General features: G+C 43.1%; 1 protein-coding gene across 5 annotated transcripts in view; it reads left to right on the top strand.

The window, feature by feature from the left end:
• Positions 1-1,088: 1,088 nt before the first annotated feature.
• Positions 1,089-18,346, top strand: part of RAP1A (RAP1A, member of RAS oncogene family) — a 61,520-nt gene continuing 44,262 nt past the window's right edge. For all 5 annotated transcript variants that reach the window (XM_019546839.1, XM_019546834.1, XM_019546837.1 and 2 more), the window contains exon 1: positions 1,089-1,163. The gene's annotated coding sequence lies outside the window, so the exon portion shown is untranslated. The remainder of the gene's footprint in view (positions 1,164-18,346) is intronic.

Genomic DNA, 18,346 nt, shown 5'->3' with positions numbered 1-18,346 from the left:
ACTGGAAATGGTATAAATTAGGACCAAATACTACAGCACTAAATAATATAAATCTTTTTTTTGGTATCAGTAATCTCCATTAATGTGGGAAGGAGGCTTGTAGAAATATAGTAGTTTACATGCTAAAAAGCAGGCCTGGCTCCAGACTGCTGGAATAGCTTGACTTCTTGCTTGGGCTTTTATTAGTTTGTTTGTTTTTTCTCATTGTTTTAACCAAAACCATAGTTTACAGTTTTGGCTTTATGCCTAGTTGTTCAAAGTCCCAAAATGTGACATGAAATGTTCTGGGTCCTTTAGCAGTTTTGAATAATCGAGCTCATTATGTTTGCTGAGGAAGGTCATGGTTGCGAGTTGCTCTGTCCATGATCTATCTGTAATGCTGCTAGTTTAAAAATGTTCTCCTTTATTAACTTCTCAAGTCAGTGGTGGCAAGCTCCTCAGATGGGTAACCCTTATCTTTGGTTTAGGATCTCCTGAGATTGCTAGACAACAAGGGCTGAAGTCACCGAGAAATGTGAACTTGTGTACGACAGCAGCGCTATTAAATGGCACAGACTTTTGAATAGTGCGTTTGAGTGAGAATACTTGGAAACTAGCTTTCGCAGCGTCTGTAACTTTTTTAATTGTCTAGCTATCATGTGGTTTACTGTCTCTGAACTATGAAATCCTTTCTGATTATTCTGACATCACTGTCATGTTGCTATAGTGACTTTGTTATACTGGGAATGCTATGTTCGCATCCTGTTTTTGTGGAAAAGATCAGTGTTATAAATAAAAAAAATATTTAAGAGTCCATTCATAGCCATGATGGGTAGTTGTGTCATTAAAATGATGGCGTTTCTGCCTTCAGAGTGACAATGTGTTTTAACAAAACTTTTTTTGTACTGAGATTTAGGTTAGGGAATTGTCATTTCAAATTCCTCCCAGTTTGTTCCTTCATCCTCTTTACTGTGTTTGATAAGAGTTGTGAAAAGCTAGCTGTAGAAACTAAGAAAGAAAGAAAGGGTATGTAACTTGAGGTGGGGTTAGTACAGGAAGTACTGTGCTTTCACATGCTGGTTCTAAAAATAATCTATTTTCATACACAGTATTTTCATCAAAGAGTGACGCATCAGGACAAGAGGGATCTTGGTGTCCCATCAGGCTAGCATCGTCCACGAAAAGTGAGTTTTATCTATGTTTTAAAAAGATATTTGCCATATAATATGCAAATGGAGGATAGCAGAAGCTAAAAGCTTGTCGTTGGACGTATACGTTTGGTTTTTTTTTTTTTAAATTGGATAGTTTAGTAAGTTTGTGTTGGTATTTGGAGACTAGAGGTTATAATGGGTTTGAAGGCTCAAATTAAACCAAACACGCAACATGCTTGTTTCTTGGCTCCAGAGTGAGTAGCTTTGGTGAGACTTGAGATGGGAGTACCTTCCAAGAGGGGTGTGACGTAGTAGAGCGATGTATTTCCAGTGACATCTTAACGTTTTCATTTTGAGACCGGTGTTTACACAATCTATCAAATATAGTTTAAATTTGATACCACGATCTGCAAATAGACAGGGTCATGTAGAATGCTTTGTGGTGTGCTTCATGCATTTTCACTTAGTCTGAGAGCACTGATGGCATAACTAAAAGATGGAAGCTACTTCCAATGTAGTAGATGAGCATGTTGTATGCCTAAATATTAAGTTGAATCAGTCTTCACGGATTACCAAGCCGAAAAATTAGCTTGCACGAATGGACCCCAGTAGTATTTTTGTCCTGTGCTCTGTCACAACGCGGTATATTCAGTGTCACGTCGGATTTGTTGGATGTGTCATCTGGAGGGTAAATTCATTCAGGGCAATTTTAGAGAGACTTTAAAACTGGTCTATACATAGACTTCTGCTCTGTTCCAGACAAGCTCTCTCTCCTTATAGACAACATTAAGCAACCAACCACTAATTTAGTTATTTTTGAAAAGGATCCTAGTATTTTGGTTTTGAGGAATGTCAAGTTGCCTCCCTTTTTTGGTGACACAGGAGGTGAATCTTTTGCACACACTTCAGGCTTGACTCTTTACTCTCATGTTTGGAGAAGGGTTTGCAGAGCCGGCTGCGTAGGATCCAGGATTCTTCCCTGATTCTGGGCTGCTTGGAGCTGTGCTGGTCGGTTCACAGGGTTCAAGAGATGCACTCATACTCCCTTTACCTATGTGCCGTCAGCTTTATGGTTCTGAAGCAGCCGAGTGACTAGGTCGTGGTATTTCAAGGTTGCTACTCAAGGCATAAAGTGCTCTGAGTAATGTGGTCATTAGTCTTATTGAGGTGTGGAAAGCTTAGTGCAGGCTGTTGCTCTAAGTAGTGAGCAGAATTTACCAAGTTTTAAGTACATATTCCAGGGAAGTGTGTAGCTTACTTTCAGCCCTGAGGCTGTTTACTTAGGAGAACCCTGTACTTAAATTGTCTTAGCTAGCCTAGCATACTTCAGGGCATGGACTGAAGAAACAGGCTGCTGTGAAAGGGTTGGTGGGGAGGGGTAATGCATTCACGGTAACTGCTTTCTCTGTCTGCTTTTGACCCACAGTCATTTTTTTTCTCTTGTTTCATTCAGGGGTGAATTACTGTGTTTTAGTTGCAGTTTGGGTTAGGAACAGAAAGATGAGAGAGTTGCATTGGATCAGTCTTTGTGTGGGTTCCTGATGGTAACTTGTGTCCTTCTTTACAAACTGCATTTAGTACGTTCACACCCTCAGTTTGGTCCTAAATAAATACATGCCTTCCCATGTGCACCCATTTGCCTTTGTAAGGGGATTTTTTTTTCCTCTCTGGAGTATTAGTTCTTTGATGTTCTTTTATGTTATGCTGAGATTGCGTATTGACCTTTTTGTGTTTCTTTTATGTTTTTAGTCTTATTAAACTTGTTACTTTCTGTTGAAGAGGACCTATCTAGTAGCATAAGTGTATGTAAGGGTTCAGCTGGTTTTGCCCGCGCTCTTGACCTGCAGTTGTTACCATAGATGCTTCCTTGCGTGGTGTTGCTTTGTGTGACTGCAAGATGGGAATCATTCCTTAGTTTTGATTGCAGCTCACTAAATCCAGAAGAAGCTCATGGTTCTTCTTTTGATGAAGCTAATTGAAATGTTTCTCAGTAATTAACATGAGGATAGGAAATTAAGTATAGCTATAGTGGCCCCTTCTCCTTGGAAGTGTGCTTAGTAAGCAACATAGTTCTTAATAGTCAACTTTTTTATTCACCAACTTTATTTAGACTTCTGAGCTTAGACACTTGACCCTCTGGCTCCAGTAAGGGTGTCAAAAACTGGAAAGGAATTTCAGCTTGTCAATACAGTCTGCTTATATTCAGGCACTAAACCTGCCACCCATACATTGGAGGTGTCCCTGTATGGGTGGCAATCAAGCCTTGGGAATATTTCATTAATTTGCTGAACTACAACATCAGCTCTGCAATGGAAATTGAGTTCCTAAATGCCAACACTTTAAATGAGGTTCTCTTTGAAGTATCTTCTTATACAATTAGTTCAGGGAATAGCTCTTCATCATAATGTTACGGCATGGAATGGAAATACAGCTTCATAAGGTTTTGACTGTTATTGGATATAATTGAAAATGTAATATGCTTTCTGCTGCTAACATGAACAAAAACCAAGTTCACTGTATTTCAGAAAGTGAAAACCTGTTAAGTAGAGCATAAAACATTGTGGAAGATGCCTTTATTTCAATCTTACACATACTAGTGATAAATCCCTGTGATTTTAACTAGAACAGACCAATAGGAGGGATATAACTGTGTGCGCAAAATGTTTTCTAGTGTGGTTGATTTCTTAAAGCTGTACCATTACAAATAGTCTACTAATCTCTTCTCCTCCATGCTTGGAAGCTAGGAACAGGAGTTTTTTGACAAGTCACAGACCAGCACGTTTGTGCTCCCATCTTGCTGAATTCTTACTTCTGAGCTGTTGGATGTAAGATCTGTCATGCAGGATTTGACTGGTGGGGTAGCTAGTCCAATATGCTATCTTTAACAGTGACGCATATTAACTGCAAAAACCCCAAAACAACCCTTCCCTCCAACATGGAGAATTGTGAAATCACCTATCTTGGACGGGGTCAGGTGTGATATTATTTTCTCTTCAAATTTACTTTAATCCTAGCTAACATAACTGTGGATATTACTATTCTTTTAATATAGATTCAGACGTGTTTAGTCCAGCAGACAAACCAAATGAAATAATTTCATTACCCATCTGCCAGAATGTCCAGCATACCTCCGTCCCAAATTCAAGTTGAAATAATGCATTTCATATTTGGATCTCCCCTTGTGGTTGCACCAGTTTTAATTTTCTTCCAACACTATCCCTTGACACACAAGCAAGTTACTATAGCAACGGGTACTTATTTGGATATGTGAGATTGCTAAATTTGACCGTCTGATCATTTTAATTGGGGAAAGTGCAACAGACTCAAGTTCATTTTGCTCTTGCGATGACCTCTGGTCTTGCAGAACTAGGTAGGAGTTCTCATGGTTTCATCTTCTGACCAGCTGTGGTCCTGAACTGGTCTCCCCAAAGATCCTCTCCTGCTCTTCATTGTAGAACCGCTGTTTCTCTTCAACACCTCTTTGGAATACAGTATACTATGTTCACACACACACCAGTTAAAAATCTCATTTCTTTAACTGCCTGACATGATGCCAGTTGTACTTTTTTGGTAGTGCTTGTACTGTATCAAGCTTCGGTTATCTGCATATCTCTTAACTAGATAACCTGCTTACGCACCTAGCATCTTGCAGCCCCTGTGTTTACTCTGTCATGCAGTTCTGCACTGTTTAATTGCATGTGTGTTTGTACCAACAGTGGTGAAGCAAAGGCTGCTTGCCCCACAGCTGCTATTAGAAGCCTTGAAAAGGACCCAAGTGAGTCAGTGTTAACTCTGCTATCCATCCCCATGGGCTAGGCGGCTGGGTGCCGCTATGAACTGACTAGTAGCAGCCTTGAAACGGATGGGAGCTATTTGCTTTCAGGGCTGCTAATACCACAGTGCTGACGGGACTCTACATCCCTGCATAGTCTCTCCTCAGTCCTGAAGCCATGCACTTAAATGGAATACGCTGGACTTCCATAGAAGTTCCTATATGACCTTAGAGAGGCAATGGTCCAGACAGCTAATATCTCATGTTTTAAATCCCGAGATTAGAGAGATGGAACATGCGCTGCCCCCCCCCCCCCCAAAAAAAAAAAAAGTGTCCTGTATAGGGTTGTGTTGATTGAGATTGCATGGCTAGGGATGAGTGTGGGCCCATTGCTCCCTTCTTGAGCAGTGGTGTGGAAAGCAGGCATGTATCATAAGACCTGTGTTGATTCCTTGAATGTGGTGAGTTTTTTTCCCTTTCTAATTAGGTTTTCACAGTTCATCCTTTGCAGAGGGGATGGCTTTTGTCTATTCTATAAAAGCTGCTTTCTAAACTTTTTTTCCCCTAGCAACATAGAATAAACATGTCTCTTGAGTCTTACAAAAGCCATGTAGAGGCTGTTAATTCAGTTAGCGTATTGAGTGTCATGTTTACTGGCCCAAACAGTATTTGTTCTCATAATACACGACTTTAGGGATAAAACCAGGTTATAGACTATAAATCGTGTTGTCTCCATTCTGCTTCTCAGAGAATCTCCAGCATTTGAAACAACTAGGACATTAAATAGCACTAATCTAAGCTGTAAGACTCCAGCTGAATATGTTCCAAGTTGATTTGGTAGTGCTTTTCCTAATAAATGTCCAAGCAGGCCATGGCAGAGGATCATCAACGGTCAAATGAAACATGTTACAGAGTAATGGTTCAGAGTGGTATAGGGGTGTGGAGGGGGAGGTATTGCAGACCACTTATTTTTGGGGTGCAGTGCCTGGTATGTGCTAAAAATGATCTTTCAAACTAAGCATAATGTGTTAGGCAAAGCAGATATAAGACAAGTTCACCCTGCAGTAATGAAAGCAAAGGAAATAGAGTGTGTTTAAGTCGTTAACATGATTATTAGTTAATTGCCAAAGTAGCCTTTAAGCATGCAGATATTTAAAAAAAATGCTGTTAAAAGGTGCTTGACATACTGCTTTTCCTCTATCCCACTCCTGTCACACAAGGATTAATTTTCATAGATGCGTATGTTTTAGGTGTCTGACTTAAGCCATAACGAGAGCCCAGTTTGACAGAAAATGCTGCAACAGGGGTTTTCAAAGGCAGTGCAGGTTGGGCGCCCAAACTCATTAATTATTTTGGAAACTTGGGCTGTAGGTGTTTACATTTATATTGTTTTCATAAAGTAGGAAATACAGTTAGTGTGCTCAGAGGTTGTCATGCCAGTCACAGGATGTTAACAACTGGCGACTGACTCCATCTGTCTACGGGGACGCTGTGATTTGGGATTGGCACCGACAGGGGTAGAAGGCCAGGCTTTTCTCATAGGCAGATGAATATCTCCAGGACTTTGAGGTTGCCTTTTACTATCCACTGGATGACATAACTCTTTCCTTATTGTTTGCTTCTGAAATCGCTTTAGTTTCACTTGGAAAACAGTTCCTGTGTATGCAGAAAGACCATATGATGTTTGGTGCGGTAGGACTCGAGCATCTTCTGTCTATACATTTCTCCTGGCTAACGTGTCCCTGCTGTACTGATGCAGCGAGCAGGAGAGAGCTAGAGCATCAGCAGCTAGTCTCAGGCTGAGTTTGGCTGACTGACAGGACTGCGGTCTCATGCTGTGGCTGTTCAGGAGGCAGAGCGAGGGCTCTTTGCTTTCATTGTACCCAGAAAGCTCCTGACCCATGGGCTTATTCTGGGTAGCGGAAGGTCAAAGAAGTCTTACTGTCTGCAATCAGTGGCAGCTTCCTCCAAGGACTCGTGTACTTCGCAGATACGATCAGCAGGAACATCCTGAGCCGTCAGCTTCTGCCGAGACAAATGCGCAGTTGTCGCTGTGTGCTTTCCTATTGGTAGAGAAGTGGGAGACTCAAAGCTACCACCTGTGTGTTGGGGTCGTGTGTGTGCTGGTGGATTTCAAACCTTAAGGAGAGATAATGGGCCCATTATTAAAGAACTGTCAGTGCTTCCCTGTGGCACTGATCATCTTGCTAATTATTGCTGGTTCTCCAAGCTCGCTTTTTTGGGTGAAGTTGTGTAAATGGTGGTGGAACGGAGAATGTGACTGCCCCAGTACCGGTGCCTGGTGTCTTGTGGAGAAGCAATTTATTTCAGTGTTCCAGGTACTCGCACCAGTTCATTGCCAGGTGCAGAGTGAAACCGGAGCTTTTATCTTTGAAGCTTCAAATAGGCAGAACTTGGTTCCTTGGAGATTATCTCTCCCCTCATAATACATGAGTTACAAGCTGCTGAGTTTACCATGACTAGGCTGGGGGCATGTTCACAGTCCTGCATTGGTCTGGCAGACCAAGAATTTGCTGATCATTGAGTCTCATTGTGACACTCCTCTGTTTCCCAGGCCCTTCCCATATAGGGTGAGGGGTGAAGTGGTGGCTGGGGGTGAGGAATGGGGAGAACAGACTGGATTAATCCTTTTGTTGCCTTGTCTCTTAGATTTAGCCCCTGTTATGGGAATGTCAGAGAAGTACACGTTTTTATTGCCTTCAAGTCAAGATGGGGAAACCTGTTTTACCTCTTGGTTGTGATGCCTGTGCTCATGGGTTCTCCCTTACCCAGTTCCGTTCCTGTCGTGTGTTCTGCTCTCCTACCAGTCTGCCCATTAATTATTTTTGAGCTGCTCCGTAAGGGAATTAGGATGTTGCTTAGGCTTTCAGATTCATCCTGATAGGCTCCATTAACAGAAAAAAGCACCTTCCGAGTGGCCCCTGAAGTTCTTGGCAGTGTCCCTGGAATGCAACTAACCTGTGAGCAGAATGCGGCAGGCATTTTGCACAGGAAAACATGGTGTTACCATTTTTTGCAATAAAAAGAATCCGTTTTTTTAAATAGGAACTGAAGTGACAATGCAGTTGTGCCAAATATAATCTCCAGCCTCCCCCCCCGCAAATGCTCATATTTCAGTATATTTAAGCAGCCCCAAGTTGCATTGCAGATTGAGCTTGCCTTCTAAACTGTGTCACCACTCGTACTGCAAGTCACCCTGCAGGTGTTCTTGCCAGATGCTGAGAGCACAACATGTGTCTCACCAGTTTCTGTCCAGAGGCAAGAGGTCTGAGGTTAACAAGAACCTGCTCTCAAGGACACAGATGTTCTTTTTTTTTTTTTTTTTTTTCAAAGTTTCTCACAATCCAGGTCCTGATGAAGTGTCCCGTAACTGTTATGGCAAATGGTACGTTTTTAGAAAAATACACTTGAAGGCGGGGGGGAGGTTGTTCTGCTTCCCTTTTCTTAAGGCCTTTGCAGCAAGGGAAAAACAGTCTACAGGACAAGCAGCGAGTGACAAGGACAGGATGCTGTCAAATGCACAGCATGAATTGAAGAGTTTGGGGAAAGGCATATACCTCTACCTCTTTTCACTTAAAATACTTTTAGGACTTGTTTCTAAAAGAGAGCAGTACATCCCTGCCTCCAAGTTTTCTTCCCAGTTGGCATCATCCATATAACGTGACAGGGTAATTTAATTATTTGTTGGGTCTGTCTTATCCTAAGCATCTTGTACTGTACCTATCACCATGTTAAATGAATGCCATGGCCAGGTTTAAAATATTGACTCTTCCTATAGGATAAAGACAAGGCTATATGTACACACAGCAGCCAATTTGGACTTCTTTTCTTTTTCTTTTTTTCTTTTTTTTTTTTTTTTTTAACTCCCCTACTTTTAACCACATCTTAACTTTAAGGCCAAATTGTGTTCTCTCTCATACCAGTATAAATGTGCTGAAGTCAGTAGTTTGACCCCAGACTTGAGGAGTCCCATGCAGATAAAAGGAACCTCTTGTCTTGTGGATCGTGGTCCTTTTGCATCTGTGGCATTTAAAATATAATAATAATAATAAATGCACTGTTAGTTCCAGTGTAGTAACAGACTTGTTTAATTATTATTCAGGTGCACATAATTTACAGCCTTTAATAAGTGAAAGTGAAGCTCTGCTAAATCAGTTTAGCAACTGAATGTGCAAACTGTTTAGCATAATAAAGTGAGACCTTCAGTGGTGCTTTCTCTTAAGCAGACTGTAATCTTGATGTGTGCCTGCCTTTAGTGTGTTTTGAGGTTTTAACTCTGGATGTGTGAAGTACTTCGAGGCTCTTGGATTTAAGGTGGCCGGAAAGAGTCCAAGTGTCGGTGTGAGGCCTTCGTGGCTTTTCCTAGACTATGCTGAGACACGGCCATGTATGTGTGCTACCTGCCAGAGCAATAGTAGATTGTCTCACTTTCAGTGCTTTGATAAGGGGTCACCGCAAGGAGAGAGGAGAGGTTTCTGAGCCTGCATTTCTCATGTTGTTCAATCCTATGTTACTCACAAGGCAGGTGAGTAGGGGCTAAACTAGACTGGAGAACTGTAAGCTGTCTAGGTGCGCGTGCATTGTGCGTATCACCTTAGTATGTGAGCACATGGCCAACAGGTTATATTTTGAGGCCTGGTCCTCTTAACAAGCAGCATTTATTTGCCTTTCAAATCCTTAGCTGTTACCTTGCTGTTAAATCCCTGTCATTGGCATACAGTTTTTAAATGTGGAGTTTAAAAAAGCTGCTACTGCCTGGTACGTTTCCTGAGCCATCCTAGGGCAAGTTATGGTTAAACTGTAAACCACTTGCCACCTTCTGCCTGAGAACTTTGTAACTTGGCTGTGTCAACATTGCCAGCAGAAGCTAATAACTTAGAGATATGATCCCCGCCTAACAAAGACCTTCTTGTTACCTGCATTTCACACTGCTGAAGGCAGATGGATCAGTGACGGATGGGATATGATCAAAGCAGATTATTTTTAATTAAATTGGCTAAGTGGGATTGCTGAAAGTATACAAAGTTGCGGTATTTAACATACCCATGTAGGGAACGGTATGTGTGCTTGTACAGTAGGTAATAGTCATTGTTATGTCAGATGTTGTTGGAAAACACTGCCTTTGGGAAATTCATTATAACCAGTAGCAGTTACTGTATTACTCAATAAGCCACATTACATAACTGTTATAGTAAACAAAAAGAAAAGGCTCATTTTTGAATGGCTGAAACCAAAGATTAGAGGCTTGCAGGAATGTTTGGGGTTTCGCTGAAATATTTGCATCCAAAGATGTTCCCCATCTCATGTCTTCTAATACTGAAAACATGTTACGCTCATCGTGTTTAAATTACAACATTGGATGTGTCATAATAGCTATAGACTGCTTTTCAGAGGTCTGGAGAACCCACAGTTCCCACTGCCTGCAGTCGGAGTTGTGGGCACTTGGTGCATTTGCAGAAGCTGAAGAGGGTGTTTCCTTGTTTCATAGAGAAGCAGGGCTGGAAGGGACCTCCAGAGGTCATCTGGTCCAACCCCCTGCCTGAGGCAGGATCATCCCTATCCAAACCATCCCATACAAACTATAACCATCCCATATAAACCATGCTTTGTATGTAGAATTTTCTTCTCAATCCTCAGTGCATTTGAAGTAAGGCTAACTAGGAAAAAACCCCCTCAAACTTCTCATTTTAGACAGCTGACGTCCAGAGGAGCATCCATTTACATGCCACGTAGCACACAGTAAATCAGTCCAGTGGGTAAGGTTATTTCAAGTTAAGCACAATTCAAGCTTGCTTCGTTTCTTTTTGAGTGAGCGGTACCTTGCAAGTACAGTTCAGGATGATTACCACGAGACTTGGCACATTAATGACCCGTGTTGAATACTCACATTGGTTACGAAGCCTGAAAATTAATTATTCGTGGGACTATCTGTTGATGCCTATAACATAAATTAAGACAAGTGCTACTTTTGTATGCTTTGAGTTGGAGCTTTGTTTGGATGCTCATTGTCATTGAAAATAAAACTGAAACAATGTGGGTTGGATGAAAAGCTGTGACTTGCAGGTGTTAGCTGTTGCAGACTGCACGGTCGGTTCATGCAAATACACATCAGACTTTTAACCCACCTGGTGATATCTGTGCTCATGTTATAGTTGATAAGCAGTAAAATGATCTGTAGTCATAAAGCATGGGTATTCTTTTGAGTACCCTGTATTGCCTTATTGATCACAAGAGTACAAGTCAAATGTTGACACAGATCACTTTTGGGGACTTGGTTAAAAGACTTCCCGAAGCCTGTTTTCATACTAGTAGGTACTACCTGGGCGAGATGTAGCTGTTGGTAATGCACAGCTCTTTTATCCTGTAGGCTGTATTTTGTAGCCTGTTTTGGTTACATATAGTCTTTTGTTTAGAAGGTTGACCATTTAGTAGAATGAAGCACTAAATTTATATAACTCAACTAGTTTCAGTGTTTGTTTGTCGCAGAGCTGAAGATTACTCTGAATCAGGGTTCTGGGCCCTTCTTCAGTGCAAGTAAATAATGCAAATACACCCTAGCTGGGGAAACGTTGTTTTATTGTGATTGATGACATCATTTTTTGCGCCAGGCCAGTTAAAATGGGAACTGCAACTGTATGGAGAGGGACTGAAAGATCCCATATATGTAGCTTTTAAAATTGTTGATTTAAATGATGCACAATGTCTCAAGTGCTATTTGCATCGCTGTTCATTGGAAAGACGATTGAATGGAAGTTACAATTTTCAGAATTGGCAGAAAGGGGAAGAGGTGTCCTAATAACAGTGCAAATTAAGGACATTGTCGATAGTGACAAAACACTTTAAGCATCTCTGTATTCGAAGGTGTGGAGGGGAGGACAAAACTTGCTTGTTCAGTGTCTGCCTTAGACATGCATTTTGAGCAGTGAAGTTTTGGGGAATGTTGTGGGAATCTTATGTGTGGAGACTGGAAAGAATTTCTTTTGCTTTAACTTTCCTTTAAGTTGCTGCTTGTGTCCTTATTGGAGAGGTGTTTTGGCTGTTGATGATGATGTTGATGATCCAAGGCTGTGGATGGGCATGGGAGCATGGAACTGGTACCATTGCTGCTTAGCTGATCCATTGCTTAGTATACGGTTGATGATGCTTTCTTCCTCTCCTGTAGTTCAACGTCTTACCTCTTCTGAAACCAGAAGTCCAACTGCCCATATGACTTTTTTTTCCAAACAGCTGTATAATGGTTTGCTATTTTTGCTGAAATGAGGCTTGATCTCTGGAAGCTGCAGTGACTCATGCAAAACCGGGTACAACTATAGGAAATCTTTTTGCTGAGGGTGGGTGCCAGATGCATGTCTCTCAGAAGTTTTAGGGAGGCAGCCAAAGTTGTTTTCTCAGTTGAAGCCAGTCAGCTTCAGAAAGATTTAAACCTTTTCAGAGCCTTTAGCAAGGGGTCTAAAGTTGATAGGGAAGAAGCCAGGGATGGGGGAGGCCTCCTGAGCTTCATGTTGCAGGAACTTGTGCCCAAGAAGGGCTGAATGCAATTTCCAGCACGGAGCTGTTGAAGATCCGACAGCTCCCTCAGTGTTGTGGGAATTGCCACAGGGTGAAGGAGCTTCATGTCATGCGGGTGGTCTTTGAACCAGCTCTGGGCCCCCAAGGCTGGTGCGAGGGATTGCTGCAGAGGGATGAAGTGCTCTTGTTCAGCTCTGCAGCTCTGGCAAGGACCAAGCCCTTTGCTAGGAAAATACAGTCAGAAGCTGTCCTGCAGTCCCGGTTTGGGCAAGGTTCATTTTGAAGTCATCAGGAGCCTTCCCTAAGCTTGTAGCACTTGGCAAGAGACCAGGGGTTGGATAAAAGACACAGATGCCAGCAAGTAGGGCCTTGCAGTGCCTATCTTCCAGGCTCCTGGTCTTCAGAGTGGAATCCTAACCCAGAGCTACATCTGTCGACTTTCTGCTCCCAGCATGATGCACTGGGAAAACCAGTTACAGAAAATGGGGCTCCTCCTACAGTGAGGGGACAGGACACATTAAACCCAGAGAGATGTCACAGCTCCAGCAGAAGTCCAGGTGCTGCCACCCAAAATAGTGACCAGCCTGGATGGCAAGGCTTGAGGCCTGCCTCAGCCCGTCCTGTGTTTGGATTTGGTCTCTGGTTTCATGTAGCAGTGGTGTGAGGTGGGATGGTCTGATGGGTGGAACAATTTGGGGTCCATCGCTGTCACAGTTGCTGTGTGGTGTTGAGACTAGTCTCTTCCCTTCCGTTCCTGTTCCTTCTCTGCATATTTGCTATTTCAAACCCTGTTTAAAAAGGCTGCAGAAATGCTCGGTCCTGTCGCCGTCGAGCGTGGAACCCCCCAATCTATCCTCTTCTACCAACACTGTTAATTCAGGGGTTAAATTCATCTTGTTGCTTTGCTTTGTAGTAATGGTAGTTTTGCCAAAGGGAGTTGCCTGCATTTTCTGGGGGAGCTTGGATGCTTTTACTGAAGTTGATGGGCACGTGACATGTGGCTGAACCTAGCCTAAACAAGGTGTGGCAAATAAAGCCCAGCCTTTGTAAGAATGTGACCACATGCTGCGCGCAGAACAGAAACTTGAATTCAGCTTTGAAATCCAGGCTACTGTGTGGAGATGTGCAAAGTTTAGATTACAAGCAAAAATAAACTTGGTTTCCTCCTTGTCCTCATTCGTGCATATCACACAGTTGCTACCACACAGTTGGCAGGGTTGGCAAGAGAGGCCCAGGCTCGGAATAGCCCGATTTGCCTTAGCAGAGCTGTGCGAGGGCGCTTACTTGCTGTCTGGCTGCTCCTCACACTTAAGAGCCTGCTTAGGGTGCATCTGGGTTTGACCTGAAACTTCCTTTATTCTTGGTACTGTGCAAAAAGCAAACGTGTGCTTTAAAAAGAGGCTTGAGAAGTACAAAACGCTGCCTCCAAGAAATACTTGCAACAGAAGTTTGGTGCTGCTGCTTTAGTCTCAGGAGGAAAATCAAGCCTTTTATCCTCCTGCAGGTACAGCTCTTTTTTGGTGTTTTCAACCACCTGTTCAGCACAACTGTATATACATTTTTAGTGTTTCTCGGTATCGGAATGTGGTTTGCATTTAAGGCTTGGGGACCAGAGTTAAATGACAGACATCCTTAGTGAAGTTTTAAGTCAGCATCGGAGGCATTCTTGCTTGTCATAAAACACCGCTGTCTTTTTCTGTGGAGTAGTTAATTCACTGCAAGTTCAACTCCCGTGAAGTCTCCAACTTGTCCTCTCTATCCAGTGGAAGAACTTGGAGATGGGCATCTGTGATCAGGGGTCTGTCATTTTGATGAGTACTCATTGCAGAAGACATTGATGTAAGCTGGTAATTACCACGTTGTCAATCAGTGACCATATGGTAAGTGAGGGTTTTCTGCAGTGATTGTTGAAGACACTTAATTAGTCCTTGTTGTGTATGGAAGGTGGTTGCTTATGTTTGGCTGTTGTGTGCTAAACTTGTAAGCACTTTTTAAGGCAGTGAGAACTCTAGGTTGACACATGCAAACATGACCTTTAAAGCAAGCAACATTGTGCAGTCAAACGTGTATATATACAACTTGATGATTGAAACCTCAGCTATTTGAGGAATCTTAATATTTTCTGGAATTTAGTATATTGGCTAGCAGACTTACTATATGGAAGGGTGGGACTTTTTTTTTCTCCTGCTAATATAAGGCTCATTTTAAAGACTTAATATTTGTTTTGCAAGGTATGGATGTTAAATTCCTTTCCATAAACAATTGATATCTGTGATTTAAAAATCTGCTTAGGGAGTGTGTTCTCCTAGTGTGCCAGCTGAACTGGTTCTCAACTGCTTTACAGCACTCTGGTTCCAAAACACACCCCAGGTATAAGTCAGCTTGGTACTTTGCTCTTTTAGGGGTTGGGGTAGTAAAAAAAGAGCCCTGTTCAGTTCTGTAGAGATACCAGGGGACCACTGTACAGGAATGCCCCCTTCCCTCCTTCCAGCACCCCTTTACAAAGGAAGAAATGGTGCCGGCCCATTTAAATGTAGGTGCCGCAGCCTCCCCTACCCTCCGGAGTGTCCAGGGCGCACCTCTGCGCGGTGGTTTCCTGTTGCTGCTTGCGTTTCTTTTTCTACCCTTTTTCTGTTGTCTCGTGCACTTAGTACCTCCGCCTCCATAACACCTGAGTGGCTCACAGTTTGTAATGCATTTATTTTTGCAGCACTTCTGTGCAAGTATGGAAGAGCTCTTTTCCCATGGTGCAGCTGGGATCTAAGATGCAGGGAGACTAAGGGATCTTTGCACTTAAAAGGAACCGTCAACAGGGATATGCCAACAGAACTTGACAGGCGAACCCTTCAGATTTTGGTTTCTGGTCGGCAAAGTTTGAATTCTCTGAACTGGGTAAGCTGTTCATTGCTGGTACAATGGCATCTACATTTGGGACTTGGCATAGCCCTGAGTTATTTTCCATAGTCCTTCAACAAGACAAGTACTTCTTGTGATTCAGTATTTACAAGAAGTTTTATACTTTTAAAAAATATCCTCACATACATTTCATTCCCTCAGACGGTTCAGGTCATATTGAGGTAAACATTTGTCATGGCAGTTTCAAGTTTAATCTGGAAATCGTTTATAAATCTTAGCAACAACAGATAACGAGAGACAGGGAAGGGCTTGCATGCAGCGGAGTTTGGTGTGCAGAGACCCTGCAGCAAAACCATCTAGTGACGAATTATAAATGTTGGAGTGTCTTAAGTGACCACGGCTTCAGTCGCTAAACAGGTTGTGTATTGGAGAAGGAACGTGGCATTTTGCAGTGGGAGCACCCAGAGGACATCCAAACTGAATGAGCATAGTTAACTCATACTTGTGACTGAAGCTGTCACCTAGTTTCTGTCTATTAACCAGCTGATTGAAGTTTGAGCATCCCACAGATGTTCTGTGTTAATAAAGTTACAACAGTACCTGCCTTGTTTCCTGCCAGCTTGCCTGGCCAGCTGTTTCGTAGCCTCCTGATGGGGAGCTGAGAGCTGGGGAGCCCCAGGCTCTGGGGTTTCCAGCGCACCATGCAGGCTGCCCTGGAGCCAGTGCTCCTAGGTCTGTCATGGAGAACTAGGCCATGGTTTGTTTCCTTTCCAATTTGTGATGGACTTACCTGTGTGCCCCCAGCTGTCAATTAATTGGAACATGTCCAGTGATGGTGGGTCTCTAGTGTAATTCAAGTTCACGGAGATGAGAGCTCACTTTGCTGCTAAGTGTGTGAAAGACAGCTGGTCTCAGTGAAATCTAGGTGAATGCATCAGCAGGGTTTTCCATCTGAAACCCACAAAGTTCTCTTCTCTCCAAAAGGACATTGTTTTATTCCTTACTGTGAAGACATGCATTTAAATGCATGGCTCTGCTGAGATCGCCCAAGCTGGTTCTTGAACAGTGTTGCAGCCTGAATGGACAGGGGGAAAAAAAGAGGTTATCAAGAAGTGCAGAATGGTGTCAATGTTAGTTTCTAAAGTTTCCAGCCTCCCAGCAGCTTCTAGGAACATCCTGAAAACCTCAGGGGTGGAGGGAAAGGAGAAGACAAGGGGCAGAATAGAGGGAAAGGCTGAGATTTAAAAAAAAAAAAGGGGGGGGGGCGGGAATTGGATGGCAGCCGTGGGTTCAAGCAAGGGGGAGCTTTCTAACCAGGGAGAAGACTGCTCTGAAGAAACTTTTCTCTAACTGGCTTCTGATTTGTTCTGACTAAGATTCCCTGATGGAATTAAGAGGAGAATTAAATATATTCATTGGATAGCATGCCTCATAAAGCTTTTCCTGTTCGATAGCTACCCAAAACATTTCATTTCAATTTGGGGGATGGTGGATGTTTTGTATTATCATTTAAAGTATTAAGAATTATTTTCCCTTCTTGCTGGTTTGCACAACCTCCCCCACTTACCCCATCCAAACCCCTGTATAAATCTTATATGGGGTGAACTGAAGTACTATATGGAGTTGTGTGTGTCCTTAAGCACCATGCTATCTTTGGAAGGGGCAAAGCTGGGACTTCACCAAAGTCTGCTCGCCGTTACTTTTTCCTTAAACAGAATCATACAAAAGTAGGCCTGGAAGCTGAGCTCTGGAGGTCACATCTAGTCCAGCCCCCTGCTCCAGGTGGGACCAGCCCCAACTACATCATCCCAGCCAAGGCTTTGTCGAGCTGGGGCTTAAAACCCCCCAGGGATGGAGATCTTACCACCTCTCTGGGTAACCTGTTCCAGTGCTACGATCCTGTTCCAGAATCATAATTTTGAAGCCCAGTTGAGGTTGCTAAATAGTAGTCCATCCACCTTCTGTCATTTATTCACTTCCTTTCCTTTTTTGTGTCCTTGTGACAAGGTATTTAGCAAAATGCGCAGATTCTTTGGAATCTGACAGGGCTGCGCTCTGAGCACTTCTGCGGTGACCTATTTATTCCCTGCAAGCGCATAATACGCTGCATCGACTTGCAATTACTCACATAACAAATTATCTGCCTCGCATTGAAGGTGAGGTATGCTCCGTTCCCATGAAGCAACTTCAGCTCTGCTCCAAATCGCATTGTTTGTCAAATATCTTGCAGCGTTCACATGACTTCCTAAAGAAGAAACATGAATGTGATTGACTCCCATCATGGCGCTGCCAATGCCAGGGATGCAGATACAGAACCGGTTGTTAACGTTTGCACTTTTTAATCTTTACTGGTTTGCTGGGGGAGGCGAACGAGAGGGCTCTTCCTCACCACAAAGAGGAGGAAATGTGTCACAAACGTTCCCGGGGGGGAGGGGGAGATCCTGTGTTGAAAACCTAGTGGTTTTCAGCAAAGAGCAGAGAAATGCCCAGGCCCAGCCATGTCCAGGAGTACCCTTAGACCCACATATGCCTGATTTAGATGAAGTGTCTGCTCGGGTCCTTATGGCCAGGTTTACATAGCCCTTCCTGTGGAAGGAGCTTTCTGGCTTTGTAACTCTAATTGATAAAAGTCCAACTCAGACACACGCAACTTCGGCTCCTTCCCTTCTGTCTGTGGTTGCACTAATTGGTATTAACTGTGCAGCAGTGCTGCAGTCCATTTGGAGAAGAGCCTACCAGTTACAGCCCCTGACGTAGTGTTATTCGAGGATATAGTGTGTGTTGGTCTGAGCTCTGGCTTCCCTTCCACTGTCTTTCTGTCTGCTTGGCAGGCGACCCTAGCAACTTTCTGCAAAGGCAGGCCAGTGGGACAAAGCATCAGTCCAGCCATCAGAGCACAGCAAGCTTTGCATGCCCAGCGTGTCCGTTCCCTGGCTTAAGTACTTGTCGGGAAACTATTTAAAATGGACCATACGGAAAGAGGCGGTCACTTCTTAGAGATGCTTACTTTACTGCTTTTCAGACACGAAAGGTTTATTTAAGAGAAGTGTGAGACTGT

The sequence above is a fragment of the Crocodylus porosus genome, unplaced genomic scaffold (assembly GCF_001723895.1).
Source record: "Crocodylus porosus isolate Cpor-Errol unplaced genomic scaffold, CroPor_comp1, whole genome shotgun sequence".
NCBI lineage: Eukaryota > Metazoa > Chordata > Crocodylia > Crocodylidae > Crocodylus > Crocodylus porosus.
Note: the sequence above shows the minus strand (reverse complement) of the source record. Positions and strands in the feature narration are given on the sequence as shown.